Source organism: Pipra filicauda, unplaced genomic scaffold (genome assembly GCF_003945595.2).
Source record: "Pipra filicauda isolate LSUMZ 115617 unplaced genomic scaffold, ASM394559v2 scaffold76_size2844353_pilon, whole genome shotgun sequence".
In the NCBI taxonomy this organism is placed as follows: domain Eukaryota; kingdom Metazoa; phylum Chordata; class Aves; order Passeriformes; family Pipridae; genus Pipra; species Pipra filicauda.
In genome coordinates, this window is record NW_024104942.1 from 2346384 (window position 1) to 2368758 (window position 22375).

General features: G+C 41.6%; 1 protein-coding gene across 2 annotated transcripts in view; it reads left to right on the forward strand.

Moving 5' to 3' along the window:
- The first annotated feature begins 7029 nt into the window (after positions 1-7029).
- PTPRC (protein tyrosine phosphatase receptor type C) overlaps positions 7030-22375 on the forward strand; it is a 119153-nt gene continuing 103807 nt past the window's right edge. Inside the window, exon 1 of one of the 2 annotated variants that reach the window (XM_039389796.1) lies at positions 7030-7388. The gene's annotated coding sequence lies outside the window, so the exon portion shown is untranslated. Of the gene's footprint in view, positions 7389-19401; positions 20145-22375 lie in introns of those variants that run through there. The other variant, XM_039389795.1, reaches the window with a different exon arrangement.

Here is a 22375-nt window from a genome sequence, read left to right on the forward strand (position 1 = left end):
AATGCATTCATCTATCTACAGAGAAGTTTATTCTCTGACTAGAAGTGTAGACAGAGTTTGTTTTTCAGTGTCTGATTATTATCATGTCTTTGGAATTCATCATTCTTAAATGTCTCGATACCATAAGAAACCAAAAGGGCACTTTCTGACAAAGTTGAAGTATGTGTCAGAAATATTCTGAGTCTCTCTTTTTGAGTAACAGCTCAATTTAGCAAATATAGTCTTCTGAAGCTGGAGCAGAAATACTTGGAGGGTGGATGAGAAGCTGAGCTGTATGTGGCATTGTTAGGCAAATGGCAGAGGAAGGGTGCTGAGGATCCCCTTCTCTGGCCTTGCCAAGACCACAGCTTCCTGGTGTCTGAGAGGAGAGCACGTATGTTTTCTACCACCCGTGAGGAGGATTTCATGAGTGTTTTTGGGCAGTCAGCCATGCCCTGTGGCTGTCCCAGCTGTGCCAGTGGTGAGCAGCAGCTGTGTGGGCTTTGGCACAAATACCCAGCTGATCTCCAAAACCTGTCACTGAGCAGCACTGATGAGGGGAAGAGCCTGTGTCTTTTCCTGCTTTTATGGAAGAGCTGGCAGGGGAAGCTGGCCTTGGCAGTGGGTTTCTCTCTGTGCATGAGGATTTCTAGGCTTTGCATAGGAGTCAGGACAAGCCTGTAGGACTGGCACCACAGTGCACCTGAGGTAGTGCCCAGTGCTGTAAGCAGTTGAAATGCACAGTGAGCAAGTTGTGAGTGCACATGTACATATACAGCAAGGAGGTTGGGAGCGAAACAGGAACATACTTGGACACATGCTGATAAGTATTTCTCCACAAACGATGATGTAAGACTGGGCTATGCTTTGTGTTGGAAACGAAGAGAGCAAATGTGCCAGAGCTACCGTGTCTGCAGTCATCAAAGGGGCTGCTGGCAAGTTGCTTCCCACAGGTGTAACTCAATCAGAAGTGATCTGGAAGGGGGATAATCACTCTAGTTGTACCTCAGTACCAATTTCATCCTGCCCATTTGTCAACTGTTGCTAGGTAGCTGTCTGGTGGGAGTGGAGAAGTGGGATTTTTTTCCCCCCCACTCTTAAAACGGCGTATTGCAAATTGCTGTCCTTCTGTGCAAATGGGGAGAACACATCCCAGTGCTGCTCTGCCACCAGCTGAAGGGAAGCATGACTGAGAGCAAGGCTGTGCTCCTGCCTGGGAGCCTGCCTGGGAGACAGCACGGATGCTGCGGCTCATCCCGAGCTGTCCGTAAACAACTTGTAACAGCCTTCTCCAATTTACAGAAGAAAGTGAATAGTGTGCAGAAGGCCACCTGACTATGGCAGGGAAGTAAAAATTAGCAAGGTTTTGCTGTGGTTTGGGGCAGAGTTCCTTAATCTAATGCTGGTTTGCTTTGCACAGATTAATTTTTCTTGTGGAACAAAAGAGCTTGAAAAGAAGATTATCACTTCCATATAGTGTTTTGCTCTATAAGGCAAAAGCATTGGAGAATGGTGAGAGCTTCGAATTTTTTTTTTTTTTGGTAAATAATAACATGATCAGCATGGCAATTTTTGCCTTTCTGTGGACATCGAAACAAATTGCACAAAGAGAGGGTGATTTTACCGCAAAGAGAAAAATAATGTTGCTTCTTTAAATAACTGTCACAGAGCAGGCATTCCTCCAAGGTTGAGCAAAATTCCTACAGCTCTTTCTGGGCAGCGAGAGGGGAAGCACGACTGTGTGTTGCCCGTCAGCCGGTGGGCGGGGAGCACTCCTGGGCGTCTGAGGGCTGCTCCGAGTCTGCCCTACCTTTGTGCAGGCGTGCAGCACAGAGCACATTTTACATGGCTGAGTGCATTGTAAACTCTGTCACTTCAGGGTATCGCCCACTTAAACAACATCCTCATCATTTTTCTTAGGAAATGATCTGAGACAAAATATTGAATTATTTAGAGTACCTCTGGGAGAGGGAATTGATTCCTCGCTGTATCAGAGAGAAATAGCTGCTCTTTTGAGGCTTGATCCAAAGCCTGGAGAAGTCAATGAGAATCTTTCCATTGATTTCAATAGGCTTTAGATCATGCTCTTATTCACTCATCAACTATTTCTCCTTAGTTTGAACAAAACAATGCAGCCTTTCATTGCAAGATACTCAGTTTGCTGTACCTAAAAGAAATACATTCTGTCTGAATATAAAAATCACTTATGGCCTGATGAAATAACTAGCAAACAGCTTTTTAACATTGCCAAAACTTAAATTTATCCCTTATGAATTTGGAATTTTTGTAACATGCACAGCTACCTCTGTATGTAAATTTTCAACTCAATATGTGAACTTGTGATATTTGCTTACTTTGCAATTAATTCCTCTTATTTGAAATAAGAAGATGTATCCTACTCTTTTTCTTTCTAGGCTTTTCAGATGTGTTCCTTTGTGCCAAAGGAAAAAGTAGAGTACACTTTCACTGGTGTCCAGTTGCTATCCTGTTCCTGGGAAAGTCAAAATGCAGCATCTATGTTGGACAGCACTGAAATTTTCCATTTTGACACCAAGTCTGAAAGAAGTATCCAAACTAGGCAGGGCTTCTGCAGCTGCCAGCAGCTTTTCCAACAGCCTCTTGAAAAGAGAGATGCAAGAGTTGTTTTCTTGAATGTCTGACTTACATCTTCTCTTTCCTCGTGTCCTGTGTATTTAAGCAAAGTTTAGCCACCTGAAAACAACAACACTCCTGTGTGTGCCACCTTTATAAAATGATCCCAAAACAGACCTAACAAAAAATATAATAGGGAAAAAAAATAGCAGTGAGTGCCACACTCAGCTTTTGACCTCTCAGGCTGTGCTAGAGTCAGGAGCAAGGTGGATTCATTGTTGACCACTGGCAGTGTACCTGCTTCTGAGCTCAGGCTGCAGAACACTCCTGAGGGCTCTTCCAAAGTTGACAGAAATACAGTTGAGTGTAATTTAGATTAGGAGAAGATGACACCCCTGCTCTGTGGCTCAGGGACTTTTGAGGGCTTGCAGCAGGGCCCAGCTCCCAGTGTAAGCCTTAACCCCGAGGAGGGGGACAGAGCTCAGGTCAGGGTTGACTTTGTAGCAAAAAACCACAAATTATAGAATTGCATTCTATTTTTCAGGAAAGCAATTTTTTCACTTTAATAATTTAATATTTTCAGTATGTTTTGTTTCTTATCTTGAAGGAAGTATTTTCAGCTATAGAATTATTCCCTCATCCAGAGGGACTTCTAAACAGCAGATTTATGTACTCCCAGTAATGTTATTCAGAAATTGGATTGTATCAAATTGTAAACATTTCAAAGTGTAAAGAAATCATGAAAGCACGATGAGGTTATCACAGCAGGGACAGAGACAGTGTGTTGAATCATCACCTGTAAAGGCTCCTGCTTTGGGGAGGTATTTCCACAGTCAAAGGTTGGTGAACAGTTATGAACCCCTTAAAAAAAAAAGAAAATATTGTTGATATTGCCCTATAATACCTACCTAGTCGATTAATGGGAAGACTGGACTGGGTTGAGGTTCTTTTTGTTTGTAAGATATCTGAGGCAAGAGTTGAAAGAAGAGAAGCAGAGTATGGTTTCAGAAAAATGCCAGTCAATTTTCATAGCCAGAGGGTTTCTGTCAGGGAAAAGGAGAAATAATAGCTTATAAAAAAATTCTGAAGTTTTATAAATATTTACAAATACCAAAATATCCACCAGAATCAATCACAGAATCAGTAACAGAAGCACATTTAAGTCTTGGCACAAATTCTACTGAAGGCAGTCTGATTGCTTGCATTGATTTTTTTGGGGGGAAGGATGAGGGCAATGGAGATTTTGTTAAAGATCTTGCAAAAGAAACCAAGAGATTCCAGCTAGCAGCCCTTCCAGCTTCACAGCCACTGGGCAAGGCATGGAGGCTGTGATATTGAGAGGTGTAGCTAAGAATTTCTGATAGCCATTTTGGGGGGGAATTAAGCAGCTTCCTTTGTCAGTGAACTTCATCCCTCAGCTAAGAGCTAGCAGAGAGCTTGTTTCATATTTCAAATGGTATTTGGTGCTGCAGAGACTGGGTTATAGCCTACTAGTAGGAAATAAGCATGTTGATAGCTTATGAATTTACCAACATGAAGGGAAAGTGTTCTTGAGGCAAATGAATCTTCTTTGGGTAGGATAATTAATCTTCGAAACCCTAAACTTGCCAGGATGTGATTATTTAGACAAGTGAAGCAAACAGCATATAAATGGTTAAACAAAATAGAAATATTACAGAAGGTTTAATATTCAATCTTTTTAATTAAACCCTGAACCAAACACATTAATTTTTTTTAAAATTCTTTAGCGTTTGAGATGATGATTATTTCTGTTACCTCTTTAAGTTTGGAACTTACTGACAGGAATCTTTGTGATTTTTGAAGTTGCCCAAATCTACTTTCCGTTTAAGTAGGTGATAGTTTCGCAGATAAGAGAGAGAGTTGCTTTCCAAGAGCAAGGATAAAAGCACTTGTGGCCAGACAGAGTGGTGGGTTTATTTTCCTCCCTCGTTCCTGCATAAGCTGTCTCTCTCCCCTTGCTTGCTCCCCTTGCATTGCAAGGAAAGCAGAACAGCTTTTAAAAACAACTGATGAACGTGGTCTCCAGAGCAGGCTGCCTTTATTCTGAGAGTTATTTTCCACCAATTAGTTGCCTTTTATTAAGAATTTTCTGTCAATGCTGGTGACTGAAGTTTGCAGCATTCGAATGAACTGTTCTACATGGATACATGAGCAGACTGAAGTTAGGCTTTGTTATAAAACTTGATTTATTATATCCTTGAAATATCAGAGTAAGAAGAAGATTACAGGACCTAAAATATTTGGAGATGTTCACGTGTGTGTGGATAACTAGCAAGGAGTCAAATTGAATTTACTGGGAGTCATCGGGATTGGCTGAGGCTGAGTCAGGTCTGTGCTGCTGGGTCTGCTGCGATCTGCTCTTTGGGTAAGAGCCTGCAGGGTTGGGTACTGCTTAAGCCTCTTGACGGCACAAAGCTAGTTCTCGGATTTGTTTGCTTTTGAAACTTGTCCTTACAAAAGAAAAAGTTCAGAGCCTTCAGTGGAGTTAAAATTTCGTCAGTGAACAATATTATTGTAAATACACAAAAAACTTAAAAGATAACATTACACTCAGAGACCTGTTTCATCTTTTTTTTTTTTCTTTCTTTATTTGACTGTATTATCAACTTTGGTAAAACTGTGATTAGTCCTGGCTGTTTACATGTCTTGACAGCTATAGATGGACATTTTTGTTATTCATTTGTAAGCTTAAAATATTAAACAAATGAGCTGAAAATTGGGTATTTCTTTTACTAGTGCCTACTATAAATTTATAATTGGTAAGTTGGAAAGCTATCTTGGAAAGCTACTTGTGTTTTTAGGAAAGTGTTGCTCCCTGTACTTGTAGAAATTAACTTTTTGATTGACATTCTAATTTTAATTTGAAATAGTACTAGGCAGTTCAACAGAAATTTTGATAGGGATGCAGTTACCTTTAGTTTCTTTCTTCCCATGAAGAGTTAAATTTTACTCTCATTTACTTTAAAGATGTAAATATCTCTATATCAAAAAGAACCGTATTGATTTAACCATGGAGTTTTGGGGAGTGTTTTGCATATAGGAAAGAAATCATACGGGGAAGGTTCAAAAAACCCATGTTGAATAGATGCTTCACAATTAACAGCCATGATTTTGCCTGTGAGCAATGGTTAGAATTCTGCATTATGATTGTTGGTTATTAGAATAATTTTTGCTCAGTCATCTGTTTCCTTTTATTGTCTACATGCAATTATTTTCATTAGCATCTCCAATTAAAGAGTTTGCTGAGTTGAGATGACTTGGTCTTTGAAAATATTTTGTAATTACAAATATGCATATATCCATCCTCCTATTTTTGGCAAGTTCACCTTAAAAATTTTCCTTATTATTTGTTGATGAATAACCTTCAGATTAGGTTGGGTCAACACTGCTGATTTAGACCCACTGCAGTTTTCAGAAGTACAACTCTGGATTTTTTGCTGCTGGAGTCCTTTTCTGGAAAGAGAACTGGATCATTAGCTGGCGGGAAATGGCATAGTTACGTTTGAAAACAATTTGCACTAATTGATTATCCGGCTGATTCAATTCCCAGTCTTGGCTCTCACTTGGGCCAGATGCAATATTATCTCTCAATATACCTCATGGTTAAATTTTACTGAAGTGATATCCCTATGAAATTCCTATTTGTGCAACAGACTTAGTATTTATCTATCTATCTATCTATCTATCTATCTATCTATCTATCTATCTATCATCTATCTATCATGTTAAAATCTAAAATAAATTGTGGCAATCCCATCTGACATCCAGGAGAGTGTCCTATTTTTGGTCTCCATGCCAACTCTCTGGAGAAGTGTCTACTATTTTGTACCATCGTTACGAGTACATTCTCTCGTTACAGATAATAAACCTGCTCTCCTTTCTGTCGCCCTAGTCTATTCATTTAAAAATTGTTTCATTTTTGCAACACTAATGTTATTCTCACCAGCTTGGCAACCCTGGGATAATAGCATAAATCAGTGAATTATTATTTTTGTTTAAGGCATTTCTAATTTTTAATTAAAAAGAAAAGTCAGACTCTTGCTGATCACCTACAGGATTGTGACTCTCCATGGTTACCTGTCACTCAAAGAGATCTAGCTCTGAGGAATGCTAATTAGCACTGTTAAAGCACTGGTAATTGAACTGTGGAGACAGCCTGCAGAAGGAGGCTGTTTGCATTCAGCACTGCTTTGCCATTTAAATGGACTAGTACAGTCATGAAGGTACGGTGGATAAAAGCGAAAAAAGCACTCAGGCTGTAATTTTTCATTTTGACTTCAAAGTTGTTTACCAAAGTGTTTCCTAGAAACGAGTGCCCGTACCAAAAAAGTGTCATCCGTAGCAACTTCGCTGACAACCTACGCCTAAAAAGTGCACAATGCCCTTCATCTCTTCCTTTTCTCGTTGCCTGGAGCAGCCGCTCGTAGCGGTGGAGCTCGAGATGCTGCCCAGGATGACCCACACTGCTCCCCACTCAGTGCTGGGTTTCCAAGCAAGAGATTGCAAATTAAGCAAGCACCAAACTGAAAACAAGCTGAAGAAAAATCCTGAAGGAAACTAGTCTTCACGCTGTGGTTGATGACTCTTTTCCAGATATTTATTTGACTCCCAGTGCCGTGATGTCCATTTGTCCTGGAATAATGCACCTTCCATCATAGTTTTTACAAGATTTTTTAGGGGTTTGCTGAGGTGAAGCGGAACGTCTCCTGGTGCAGTGGAAGTGAAACCTGAGACCTCTATCACAAGGGCAGGCTGGTTGTCTGACACCTTCAGATGGGCTTGTTTTTTCTCTGAAGGTAAATAATCAGCATCTCTTGAAGATCTAATACTTTTCTTTAAAGTACTGCAGAAGTGAGGTAGCCATGTCATGCTGATCTAACATGTCTTTGTGATCTCTTTGCTTGTGCAATCTCTTTGTCTTTTTCCATTGTACAACTTAATGTCTCAAACTATTTTCCATGCCTTCAGAGAGTTAAATGTTTGAGATTGTTCATATTTGCTAAACTAAACATTCAGAAGTATGAAGTCATATGGTTACCTTGGTCTTTAGATTGTGATGCAACACTTACATGACTCCTACATTTAGATGCTTTGAGAATAATGAATACTGTTTTTAAAATGTGTCATTCAGCTAATAGAATCATAGAATCAGCATATCGTGAGTTGGAAGGGACCAACAAGGATTATCGAAATACAACTCCTGCCCCAAGAATCACACCATGTGCCTGAGAGCATTGTCCACATAGATGAAATTGGATTTCTTCTGTTAAAATATATCAGATAACTGTGTGCACATTTTAGTACATGCAAGATCATGAATTGATCATTTGATTGTGTAAAGCAAATATCTGGAGCATATGACAGCTTCACTTTACTAAGCTGTGAATATTTCAGAGATGCTAACTTAAGCATTTCAGGATACTTTTGTGTTAAAAAGCAAACATGTGATAATGCAGAAAGTTTCCAGGTGTTACCCTCACTGGTGACTTGAAAACCCTTTTCTCTTAAATGTAAGATCCTACCTATTCTCAATGGGTAAAACTGACTCCGAATCTCAGTGAGTCTAGGACTTCATGCAGACATTTTGGTGTGCAAGACTGTTAGATGGGTAGCATGCAGGTGTTATCTTTATGTATCCCCACCTTTGTGTTTATTTATCCAAAACTGTTCCTGTGTGAGATGTTCCCAGTTTTTTTCATTTTGCTGCTTTGTGAAGAACAGTATGGATGGACATTTTCCATGTTATGAGGAAAAAAAAAAGAGGTTGATATTTTCATGTTCCTCACTGACCTTAAGGACTGGGTGCCAGCATGTTCTTGCCTTGCTCCATTCTTCCTATTGGGATGTGCTGGCACATTCACCATGTTTTTTTCTCACAGGCCTTTCACAGGATACATCATCTCTTCTAGCCTGCTAACTGTGGCCTGTGGCAGCTGGATGGAGAAGGACACACATACCTTTTCACACGATTTACACTTTGCTATTCAACAATACAAGGGGGAAAATGTATATCCCAAGGTGTGCTCAGGAGTATAATGGCACATCACTGGCTTTTAATCTGAATCATCTCGGACTGTTACCTTGGGAGCACTGGCTTTTTTCACTTATTTGCAGGTTGGGTTTGAAGGGGGTACTGTCTTTCTGTCATGCGTGTCAAGCTGTTACCTGTTTAGCCTTCATGTTGCTTGTGACTCTGTCTCTGAAATGCTTCATGCATGCCAGGACCCCTGAGAAACATGGGCAGGGTGCAGTGTATATTCAAGTTAGGGCATCGCTCAGGGTCCAGACACGATGTGAGGGGCACAGGGCAGCCGAGCTCTTGACAGGGCATTTTGCAGCATGGTGTGGTTCCCCCAGTTCTGATGTCAGGTTGACCACTCCCTACCGTGGAACTCCCTGCCTGTCATGCCTCATGATGCTGTGGAGAGGCAGGGGTGCTGGCTTTGCTGCTTCTCACTGTGACTGGGAAGCTGCTAGAGTATCTGGCAGCTGTGCCCACATCCCTGTGTGCTGGCAGGCACCTGAAAATAAGAAGAAAGATTGCCCCTAGCTCCCACCTGTCAGTTAAGCAAACAAAGAAAATCAATCTCAGAAAAGGATGCTCTGACTTAGCTACCCCAAAGGAAGCCTGAAGTCATTTTGACAGTCCAGGCATCTAGCCCTCAAATATGTGACATTATTGATCCCTTAATTTTGAAAGCCCCCTAGTTATAGCATAGACTGGTGCCTATGGAGACCACATAAAGCCTTTACTGGGAATAGGGAGCCGTGGCAGAGGCTGACAAAGGAATCAGGGAGATGCTGTGTCGGAGTCTCCAGAGGTCCATGGGCTCCTGTGACCCAGTGCTTGGCTGGGAGGTGCTGCTGTTTCTGCAGTGGTCCATCATGCTCTGGAGCAGTGACACAGCACCGCTCCTGGGTCGTGGTGAGGCTTTTTGAGTGGTTTTTGAGACTAGACCAACACTGACCTATCAGCAAATAGACTTTAAGGTCATCTAAATCAGATGGTGGACTTACTGAGAATCCCATTCATCTAGCCGGGCAAGATAGTGTAGTAAGACCTGGTTTTGGAGGTCTGCGCAGTCACCACATGCATCTCTGCAGCACTACAGGTAAAATGCCATGGTGAAACAAAGAACTTCTTCCTCTGTGACTTAAGAGGAACAGTATTCAAATGTGTCTTTGCTCTTCCTCACCTGTCTCTGGAGAGTTACATCAGATTCACACAGAGGACCTCAGTTTTGAGCTCAAATAGTTTCTAAATGTGCAAATCATTTGTAACTGTCAGCACCAGATGCATTGAACAGAGGAGGCATATTTGTGTGGGGAATGTTGTGACATGGAACGCTGGAACAATAGATGTCTTGGTTTATTTTAATTAGTGTTAAGAAAAAGTATTTGAATTGGCAAAATTAGATAGTGACTACTAAATTGGCATTTTTTCCTCTATTGACTTGCCAGAAAAAATATTGGTGCTACTAACAAACCCAAAGGCAAAAAGCACAGGTGACTTACCTGCTGTCACTCAACATGTGAAAACCAGAGATGAGATACTCAGTGTCTTAAACCCATGCCCAGTCTTTTAGCCCAAGCTGCCTGACATGTAGACTGTTAACAGAGACAGGGATAATCAGGGAAAGAAAAAAATCTGATGATACATAGGTTGTTACTGCGTAATTTTTTCCAGTGCAGAAAAGCCTTTCGCTCCTTAAAGTTGTCTGCAAAGGGATATTTGCTCTTATGATTATGTCAGTGTAATATAATTGCATTCAAAGCAATTTAACATGAACTGCAAATAAGTACTTCAGTACTAGGGAGTTGCATCAGTGTGACTGCAGCGGGTCACTGCTCAGTTACAGCAGTATAATTGCCTCAGTAAATCTCCCCTATGTTGACAAACCCTTAGATGAGTAGTATCCATTTCCCATAAGTGGACATGTTTCAGAGCACCAACTTGACCCCAGTGCCAATAATACCAAGAATTAAATTTTTGAGCAATGGTATATGCAGATACACTTAAAGCAGAACAGTAGCTGGATTTCATACCTGCTGTGCAGTGTATGGTTGGGTGCCTTGTTTTGTGAATCAGGCCACGAAAATGCCTACAATGTGCTCTACAGGAAAAGCCAGTACAAAGGCACAGCTGTTTTTGAACCTGCAGTGATTTTTTCAGAACTTTTTATACCAGACAAAAGGTTGCAGTGTGTCCATTTAATATGAATACACAGAGGATGCTGGAGGCTGGGTCCTTTGCTCATGTAAATTAGTGTTGCTCCATTCTCTTTGGGGCAGTTGAGTTATGCTGTTATCGCCTGATAACATTTGTTTTATTTCTCTGGCAAAATGCTATAAAAGCCTTCTGCTTTTGCAAGTGAGCACTAAGTAACCATACCAATAAAAAAAAAAGCTTAATATGAACACTAAGAAACCTTTCTCTGCTAATTGTAAACAAACCTAGGTTTACTTTGGTGTATATTTGTATTCTCTTTTCAGTGGAGTTTTTGGAAAGAGTTTGAAATGAGAATGTCCATACAGGCCACATCCTGCTGACACCTGCCAGGCTCCAGAGAGGCATGTAACTCTGTGCTGGGAGGATTATTGCCTTATGTGCCAGCCTGATGTAATTTGTTATCCTGTTCTAATTGAATCTGCTCCAGCAGTGAGAAGCTGTTGTGTCCCTCAAACTACTGCTTCTTGGGGTGTTCATGGGAGGGTATAAGTGTTCCCTGGTGGATGATTTGCTGGAGGCTGTTGGGCTTTATTGTGGTGTACTGTGGGTTGCATGCTGCAGCGAGAGAGCTCCTCACCATCGACTGCTACGCTGTGCCAGGAGAGGGATACAAGCCCCAGCCCCCAGATTTTCTGTCCCCCAGGGGCTCCCCTACAGCCTTATCCCCTATCCCCTACCAAAGCCAGCAGGTAGAAATGCATGACTTCAGAGGGCACTGGCCCATGCACAGCTGCTCTGCGCTAGAATATTTGCATTTTGCTCTTCATTCTGTGCTATTAGAACAGAGCTCACCCCAGCACCTTTAATACTGAAAAATTTAACCATTTGATTTGAATATCACGTTTCCTCTTCTGATTGTTAAATCATTCCTAAAATAGACTTGGAAACCAATTTGCAGTTTTGTCCCTGGAGCTCTTACACTGATAGTGGGACAAAGGGCTTTGTGTCAAAGAAATATATCCACCTCCAGCACCAGACTCGAAGAAAAAATGATAATAAAACACTTTTAAGAATGCATTTCACAGTTTATCCTTAGTGTGAATTGCTTCTTACGCTGTGAACTTGTTGGACTGTAGGGCTGAGAATTTTCCTTCAAGTCCATGCTGGTTTACAACCAATGAAGGTCTCAGAGCGGAGATGGCAAAGCTTCTGCTCCAAACCCCAGAGAATGTGGAAATGGAGCTCTGATGAGGATGTCTGTCCTGTGACAGCTTTCCCAGCAAAACAACAATCTGACCATGCTCTGGTTGAGAACTAGAAACCCTGCAGGGATTCTAATGTGGCATGTACTCACTTCCTGATTAACTATACCTGCTGAAAAAGCTTTTTTTGTTCTTGGGATCTTATGAATTGCTCCAGTCTGAAGGATTACATTACAGAGCAGTTCATGAGTATGGCATTTCCTGGTACATATTTAAAGAAATATGGTGCAAGTGCATATATTGGCATACAGTATTCAACCTTCCTGTAAATGAAATATTACCAAACCCAGAAAACAACCCCCAACTAAGAAAAAAGCCCCAAACCATTAAGGGTCTCTGAGGTGTCTAAAACTAGGTGTGGACTATGTCATAAAGTGCACTTTGTTAGTATAATACTTTCTACTTGCTTCTGAAATCTGAGTTCAAATTGCTGTTTTACAGCTATATATTTTCTAGATTAATGTTTACATTAGCTCAATATTACATTTGAGGAGTTAGGTGCTTCTTTGCAATGAAACGCAGAATTTAGGCAGATTGTCCACAGCTTAGTGGTTGCATAGTTGGAAGCTGTCTGGGCCTCTCAAGTTGGTACTAACCTGTGGGAGAGCTCCTACAATTTTACTTCAGACCTCTGGCTTCTCCACAGACCAGGTACCCTCTGATGATTGTTTTTCTATTACTAGCAGATAGAAGCCTGTTGAGGCTGGTGGGATTTGTTTCCATCATCTTCTGTGGCTGGTGGGTTGCAGTTATCACTGTATTTGCTGCCAGCTGACTTCCTTTCTCCTGTGCCTTGTGCAGCCCTGCAAGGGGAGGTCCAGTAAAGCAAGAGCAGCTGCAACAGTGAAGGGGAGCATGGTCTGAGAAGGACCCTGGAGGGATTGTCTGTTTCAGAGTAGGGAATGTGAGACAGAGAACTTAAAAGAAAACTTTTTGATACTTTTGCTATAAACCAAAATATGTAAGTAAGCTCTTGAGAACAGGTCTGGTGAGCAAAAAGCTGTTCACAAAGAAATATCCTTGATAATTTTAAACTGAGTGAACTGAAGAGAGTTGTGGGTTTGGTGAGGTTGCTTATCAGCAGAGATAGTGGCTAAACTGCAATACATATCATTAATTTCTCTTTGTTTTCTTCCTGTGAAATATTAATGAAAATTCACACATACCATACTTATATTTGTCAGATAAAATTCTCCCTGAATTACTTACCTCTGCTTCTAAGGGCTGAACAACAGTGCTTGCAGTGAAAATACTGCTTCAGGCTTTTGCTACTGATTGCTACAGAGTAGCAATCAGTCATTGCTACTCTCTAATATTGTAGAAGCTGTCTAAACAACAACCAGCTGCAGCTACAGGAAAACTGGAAATATCAGCTGTTGTGGAAACCATAGGCTGGTGCTAAAGGCACGTCCCCTTCTGCTGAGGTGCAGGGGTGGCAGCAGGGGTGTGTCAGCCTCAAGGATCCCCCATGGGAAGCAGCAGACTGTGCAGAGGTATGTGCACACTGGGTATCTCAAAGATGTGTTTTGGTCACTAGCCTAAACATTGCCTTTCTGGCTAAACAAAATCCCCCATGATATCCTACTAATACATCGTGACGCAAACGATGTTAACTTTCCAAAGCCTTGCCAAGAGGTTGATTCTCTCCTTTTAAGCAGATAGTTTTACAAAGATTGTATCCAACTTGAAACTGGGAGAAAATTGCATAGAAAACCTGTTTGGTCAGGAAAAAGTAAATGGGAAACAGTCCCATATTGAGAAGTGTGAATGCACGGTGTAAATTTGTTAATGGTGCTGCTGCACACTTTCTCCTTGCTATTGAATTGTGTAACATCAAGTCCCTTCTTTTGTTTGAGCAGAGCAGAGCAACAGCCACAGCTCCTGTATTTCAGACTGACTACCAAACAGGCGATGGCTCCTGTTTTGTAACTGTTAAAAGCAGGTAGAAGAGGCTGGTTGGATGTAGACATTGAGAATGGCCTACAGACACTTTGGCACCAGTTGAGGATTATGTCTCATACTGGTAGGGATTAGAGACCCCAGGTTTTAATTAAGATTCCCCCAGTCCTTGATATCACACAAAACCCAAGCTGCTACAGGGGCACAGCCCTGTAAATATCAAGAGCATCAGTATGGAGGAACTTCCTTGCAAGCTCAGAGGCTTGGCAATGGGACACTGGCAATAGGACTGTGCTGATTGTTTGCAGACTTTCCTGCCCTGATGTTTTGAATCTAAATAAATAGCAAGGAGAAAGAGGGGAACGGGTTCATGCCTGAATGGATTAGCATCTGAAGCTCTTTGGAAAACAGGGCACAGAGAATCTGCCTATGAATACAGTCAATTTTCTGGTGTTAAGTAATTACTATTGTCACTCCCACTTTACAGGCAAGAGATGGAAAAGCTACGTAAAAATTAAAGATTAAAATTGCAATGTCTCTGACAGCTGAGAGCAGATACAGGATTTCTGATCTTGTACCAACCTGAGGGATGATGCGCAAAGGCAGGGTGGTGGTGGCTGCACACCAACAGGAAGAGGCATACAGAGCTGTGAAGTGAGCAGTGTCCATCATCCCCATGTATTACTGCATCAAAAGGAACAAGGAACTTCACAAATCTACAGCCAGTCTGAAGCATTGCTCCCCAGAAGTAAGTGTTTCTTATTCAATACAGTGAAGGAGTAAGTTGCTGTACTTGGATCTTGAGCTTATTTACCAGGACTTTGAAATGTTGCTGTTCACTCTTGCACAGGTATATAAACTTTTCCCAGCACAAATCTGGGAAAGACAATATCAACGTTTAAATTTTCCATCTGACTCAGACCAGGGGTTTGTCTTCATGTATGAAGCAAAAGTGTTTTTATGTTGGCCTGGGAGGATGGGGTGTCTGTCAGGCTGCTACAGACAGAGCCGGTCCCTTTCATTTTCCCTTTTCCCCACAGCTTTTTCATTGTCTGTTGAAAACTTAGCTCTTCCCTGGCACTAGGGCTGGAGCTGAGGTTCTGTCTCTCAGATTACAATCCTAAATCTCTCATTACCGTCTTCCCAGCCAAAAAATCTTTTACTGGTCCATTTAAGCTGGAAGAGCATCCAGAGGAAAAGATGCTCAGGTGCAGAGTACCCAGCCAGGGTGGTTTGGTCACGCTGTTGAAAGGGCAGGTGTAGGTTCAGGGTCCCTCCTGTCCCTCTGGAGAATGGTGCTAGTACCAAGCCAGAAGTGCATAAGTGGCCTACATAACCTCCTTCGATTTATAGCAAACAATTATTTTCCTTTCTTATAAAACCACTTGGAAGCGAACTACACTAGTACAGCAGGAGGCTCGGCAGGAATTACGCTTCCGAACAGAGAGAAAGAGCAAAAAAAGAGTTGTATTTGAAGCAATCTTACTGTTGTTTTCCAGTCCAGTTTTCAGACTGGAAACCAGCTGAAAAGTGAGCGTGCAGCTGAACACAAGGTTGTATGGCCCATGATTTTTAGAAGAGCCACAAGCGATTTTGCAGGTTTTCCATCAGAGTGTTGGTACAGACAGCAAGACCTCAGCAGGGATTTGCTCCAGGTCTTCCCCTGTGCCTCTAGCAGGTGTCGTGGGGAAGCCTGGAATATCTGAGCCTCAGGGATGATTTAATTCCTTGATTCTGTCCTGTCATTTAATCTCCATTGTTCTGTCTTTTCCCTTCAAATATGGCTTCTGACAGTATGTTTGCTGCCTTCTCCGTCAGGCTCACTTGTGCCTTGCTCTAGGGACGAGTGACATAAAGCCCTTCTTACTCAACAAGCGAGGCCCCTTGTGCTGCCATTACAGAGCTCTGACTGAATGCAAAACCCAAGCTGGTATTGCTCATGCTTAATCAATTGTGTCACCGCTGAGGTATTGGTAATTCCTGAGTTGTGTCTGCTAGGCAGGCTGGGAAAATAGTAAGAAATGGCCAGGAAGAAAAATCACTTTGCAACAACCAGACGTGCAGAGTCTGAGGTGGCAAAAATTTACAGCATCTCCTCCTTGGACCTGAGACAAGATGACTCCATGCAATGCAAGGTAAGCTCATCTTTTTACTGTTGTGCTGCTTTCCTCTCTAAATCTTAAACGTCAGAGTTTTCACTTCTGTGCCATGGTTGAAACTGTTGATTGAATGCTCTCTTCTGTGGGCAAAATTTCTGCGCTTCACATGGTAGAGCTATTGCTTCTCAGAGCAATACTTCTGTTACTGTAGATTTTAATTACCACTCTTAGAGAACAAGATAAATGGAGCTTGAAGTCCATAGCATTAAAGCTAACCACAGACAACCTAACTGTGCCTGTTACTGTGCTTAGATGATGTCAGCAACATACTCTTTGCTTAACCTATAAATGTCACTGATGTGATTTGTGCCACTGAAGAAGATTTTGGGAGAAATTCTAACACGCAGCAAAAGAAAGAAACCTCTAAGGAACAGATGGACAGGCAGGATTTTCACACTCACTGTTCATATGTAAGAGCATGGAGAGCCCATATTTAAGGCAGCAGATTCTTGCTGAGGGTGAGCACATCTTGCACATCGCTTGGCATGTGCACAGGAACACACCTTCTCATGGCACTTGGAGCCCACCAGTGAAGCACTGTGGGAGCCCGGTGGGTGAGAAGAGGTGCTAGATGGGTGCCAGCTCCGTGCCTGTCAAGATAATTATTGTACCAGCGTGGGTTGGGATGAGCGTGGCTGGACCAAGGGAAGAGCAGAAACCCAGACACACCGAACTGCTCCTTTGGACAGGAGTTCCTGGCTCTGCTGTGGAGCTGCGGGCTCACATGGTGCTCCAACAGGGACAGAGGGCACTGGTGAGGGAGAGTGAGGCTGCATCTACCAGCCTTTGAATTCCAAGTGGAAATTCTGCTGTTTGGGTGTAGGAAAAAAGTAAACTCCTCTCCACTTGTCTGCACTCAGCCTGTGGTTAGCTGGGTGGACTCCACACCCCTTCATGCTGCAGTAGAACAGAAGACACAGGTGAGGCTTTCCAAATGCCAGCTCGAGCTGCATCTGCAACTCTGCCTGCAGCTTCTCTTGGAGTTTCCTGGGGGATTGCTCCCAGGGGGAGGCCTTCTCCTCCAGAGGTGCCATTGTTCAGAGCAAGGGGAGGACAGAAGGAAAGTTGGGGTTTTTTTATTATTTTTCTTTTTTAAAATCATTTCAGTTTTGGTTGGGTTTTGGGTTTTTTTTTTTCAGTCTCACAGGAGGCCATGAGACAATGTAGGTCAGTGACAGGGCAAGGCTGAGGGCATTTTAGGTGTAGCTGCTCTTTGTGTATAAGGGTGTCACACAGCCAGTTTTATTTTTGGAAGGGTGGCATGAGGGGAAAGTTACACCCTCTGAATTTAATTCCTGATTTATGTGTGTCAAGTTGGGTGTATGCTTTTTTCCTTTTCTTTTTGCCCCTCTTTTTTTTGGATATAAATTTATACTTCTTTCTGGTCTGCATCCTGTTTGACGAATTCATGGTGCCATCTGCTGATTAGAGATGGAATTATCATTGAGTCCTAGTCGAGAATAGCATTCTGCACTATCTATTTCAAAATAAAATTTAATTATGTGGTGATTAAACAACATCTTTACACAGAAAGCACCAAATACTTGGATTTTTTTCCCCACCAGAAAAGCTCAGTACCTCTAAATCACCGTGACTACTTTGTCATATAGATCTGTACCTCCAAAATATCACCCCAAAAGTACAGTGGAGTCTGAAGGTTTTCTCCTTGCCCCTGTGCTCAGAGCATTTGTACACCTCTACCCCTGCTCTTCCCCTGAGATTGAGAAATAGCTTTCAAAAACATTCTGAGCTTTTTGGAAAACAGGAAGATTATGGAGGGTTTTCCTTTTCTTAAAAAAAAACCAGCAGTGACCAAAAACAGATCAAAATGTTATGTTTTGAGTTTGCGAAGCAGACAATTTTTTCCCCCTTTTATTCATAATCAGGAATATATACACAATATGATCAAATGGCCAAATCCGCAACTTAAAGACAAACCAAACAGACCACCAGGGAGTGGGGAAAAGTTGATTTCAGCTGTCTTTATGGATGATATTTCTAAATTTCAGATTTCCAAAAGTTCCAAACCTTTTGACTGGAAAACATGTAAATAATTTGCTGGTTCTGCTGGTGGTATGTGAACAGGGATGAGCTTTGCTCCTGCGGATCTCTCCTCTAGCTGTCTCACGCTATTATTGTCTCTCCTCTGTTGACTGCTCCTTCTCTCCTGAACTGCCTATTTCTCCTGAGGCAGTCTGCTCTTCAGGGGCTTGTTTCCAGGCAGATGCACGGTGTCACCAACCTAATAGCCTGGCAGTCAACCTGGAAAACAGGGTACAGGGCAAGATTTAGAGATCCAGGACACCTCCATTCCCAGGTGGCTCTTGCCTTTTGATGGGCTTTTTCTGAAGAGTGAGCAATAGAAAATGTGTGGGAAGCAAGTAGAAACATCTTTAAAAAATATATGAACACTTCACTGAATGCAAAAGAGCCAAGAGGCTTAATTGAGATACATTGCCTTTGCTTCTAAAATATCTAGTTCTTTTTCCTTTAGAAGAAAACACAAAATGTATCCAAAATAGCAAACATTTTCCATGTACACTTTTAAAGCACAGCCCCTTTTCTGTCCTTGTTCTGTAAGCACAGTGATTGCCCATAATAGCTTGCTGGTGTTCCTAAGGTTAATAGATAAAATAGATAAGAGATAATAGTGTTCCATGTAGCGGTGCTTTAGGGAATACTGTGAATATTGAGGTAATTGGGGAAGTCTGTAATGGGGAACGGGGGGTCACTGGAGGGGAGTCAAAGTAAGATTAGAAAAGCTGAGCTGCAGATCTCAGGAATACTTGATAAAGGTCAGAACTAGAGGCCACCGTATCACTTTCTCTTGAAATATGGAGTCAAATAAAGAAAGAAGAGGGCAGAACTAGAGCAGTACCCATTATTTCTGACATCTAATTATTGTACAGATATTGTTATTTTAATAAGATTAGCCAGCAGTAATGGCAAAATGGTAGACCCTTCCCTTCTTTATATATCTCACAGATTAGGCTGCCTACCAGCAGTGCAGTGGTATGCTTAGAGATGGGCATGAAAGATGATAGATTGGTAAAGAAATAACTTTGATGGTTTCCTCCTCTCCTTGTACAATTAGGTTCAGCTTTGCACAAGCTGTTAATGGCGGGTGGTGGGGAGCCAGCTACAAGTTAAGAACTGGCTCCAATTATGCTATAAATGGATAGCCAGTATTTACAGAAAGAAAGTTTGAAAGTTCATCATTTTTAATCCAGGTCAGACCTGTTAAATTAAAGTATTTCAGTAAAGCAATGAAAATGGGATTTTTTTTAATAATTTGCTTTTTTGATCCCACCTCAGGGATAAACACACAGAATATTTGTGCTTTCCACCAAGTGTAAGAGGGATGGACTAGAACTACCTACTGCTTCTCAATTTAAAAAAGGCCAATGCCTGTCCCACTTTGCAGTCTAAGCTGATTTTAGCAAATATTTTTTTCGAGTTGTAGGAATTTTGGTACAGATATGTCAATGTAAGCAGGCTGTAAAAGAATTGTTGCATGACACTTCAGGAAAGTCAGGTTCACGTGTGCCACAGGGAGTGATGCTCTGCGTGAGTTCATCAATGCCCACACGTGCAGCAGAGTTGCAGACCAGCTCAAGGCAGGGATCACTGTCCTCAGTTATTCTGTTGTATTAAACCCTATATAAACTCTGTTGTTTAATAATAATAATTTGTGCTTGATATTCCCAGGTACCACAGTCACAGACCAGGACTACAGTGAGGGTGGGACTTGGAGCTGAGGTTGGAGGGGAGGATGGTTTCTCTCTCCAGGAGTTTGTAGCACAGCATGGCAGCAGAAGAATAGGGCTATTAGAAAACAAAGAAATTATTGAGATGCTGTTGAGTACTATGATAGTCAGTAGCCTCTTAACACAATTTGTTTTATGGTTGTCCTGCTCTTTTGGTAGAATTATTAGAAGTGTGGAGGAGGAAAATAAAGCAATGTGATGTGTGTCTATGATGAATTCCTGCTAGAGAAGGAGAAAGTATGAAGATACTGATTTGAAAAAGTAATTAGAGGATAATGGAAGCTGGATGCATAAGGTAAGCAGAAATTAAGGAGGTTCTGGTGGGAATAAATTAGGATACACATTAGAAGTAAAGAAAAGCAGGTTACATTTCATGAGAAAGAAAACATTGGTCTGATGAAAGTAAAAAGCCAGGAAAATTAGGGGAGGTCTTATGTTTTTGGGTTTTTTTATTTTTCATAATGAAAGTTATGGCTATGAGAAAAAGACTAACCAACAAACCAATTGCTACATCTGGTCTCCCTTGGTAAATATGTTTAATTTGAGCAAGAATCCTGTGGAAGGGAGGTGAATTCAGTATCTAGAATTATGGAGAGAGAACTCTTTCAGTCACATCAGCAGTGTGATCTTTGGAAATAGGCCTTCTCTGCCTCATTTGTATTAGAACAAGTGCACAAAAAATATAGGGCACCCCAGTGGTTGGTGAAAGCCACTTCAGTGCAGAGGAGCAGGATCTTGCACTTTTAGCAATTTTCTTAGGGCATCAGCCTGAGGCTTAAAGTCAAGAACTGGACCTCTGACAAACCGATGTTGTTGGAGCGTGCTTCCTCTCGTTCACAGGTCTCTGTTCAGGTTGCTCTGTCAATTCCCAGCTCTTTCATAGACATGCTGAAGTCTGAGCTCAAGTAGTGGCCTATAAGGTCAGCAAATGCTTGTGCATGTACTACTAATGTTTTGTCTACACAAACATTTGTAAGTACTTCAGTGCCAGTTTATGGGCTGACTTCTGTACTCCTGTGCTGTTAGTACTCTGCAAGGCTCCAGTCTCACAAGAGCAGCTGAGTGGAAGCAAGGCACTGACATGCAAACTCAGAAGTGCTTGTTAGGTTACATGCCCCTTCAAACGGATCTTCACCTCTCATGGACCTGAAGTTTACAAGGCAAAAGAACAGTTAAAAGAGTTGGAACCAGTCACAGGGGGGTGAGAAAACAAAGAGGCTCATTAAACTTTATGTCTGCAACTCAACTGTAAACTGCATAGTGCCATTTTTGTTAATGCTTTGAATTTTAATTGTATGCTACCTTAACTAGTACACATCTAATCTTACCTTTTTCCAGCTGGTATTAGAAAATGAATCTCAAGTTAAATTTAAAAGCTGTGCAAGATTTTGAGGAACGCTGGCATCCATGTTTGTATGTAGGATAGAAGCTTGCTCACCATTTCAAGGAGAGGAAAGATATTTTCACTCTGAAGCACATCAGGGACTTTATTTTACCATCCACAAAGCAATTAATAACATATTAGTATATATGACTGCATTCAGTGTTTGCTGACAAGTCCACATGCTTCTGTGTGGAACATATTTTCTTCTGATTATGGCATCTTTCTTAACCACCAAAGAGTATAAATATTGGTCTTAGTGCTTGAACGAGTCACATCTCAAACAAGTGAATCATTTTAAAACACCATGCTATACTGTGGAATTACTGAATTTCCATACAGATCAAAGCTGCAACAAATCTTCATGTTTCACTGAACATGGCTGTTCTGTTCAAGCAGACTGTAGTCCAGAGGGTATTGCAGTGTGCTTCAGAATGAGTTCTCTTTATTAAAGTTAGTCTCATTGAAAATAAGAAAGCGTCACAATTTAAAGCTTGAGCCAATGGAAGAACTTTTCACGGAAAATTCTCTCAGAATGTACCAATTTTCCTGAAACACTCGCACTTTGAAATTCTGTTTAGTTCTCTGGTGTGTCCTGCGGCCTATGTCATTGACAGTGGGCTATTTTGGGTGGCAAAGTGACTGCACACAGACCTAGCACAAACTCTGACCGTGCACATAATTTTATTCTTGTGCCTTGTTAGTCCAGGAACTCCCCCCATCACAAGGAGTTTTTCTTGCCGAGTCTGGTTTCAGATAGAAACAATAGCATCAGCAGAGCAGCAGGCATGCTGGGACATTGTGGAAGAGCACAGCACAGTAAATGCCAGAGGTAGATGCAGAGTTCAGAGATTTTCACAAAACTGAGTTGATTGCTACTGCATTGGTGTCACCTGACTTACAGTGATTTCCAGCGGCTGTCAATCAAGTCTTAGGTGTTTTTCTCACAACAGTTCTACATAACCAGAAGTTCGGAAGGAATATTTCCAGGAAACTTGTAATTGCTTTGGAGAGCATTCTCCTAGGTCAGGTCTAAAATTCTTTATGGTGAATATTGGCTGGTTTTAGCAGTGACTAAGTGGAAAGTGATGAACCATTCAGGCTTGAATTTGACACGAACAAGTAGGAAAGTAGTTCTTGTTTAT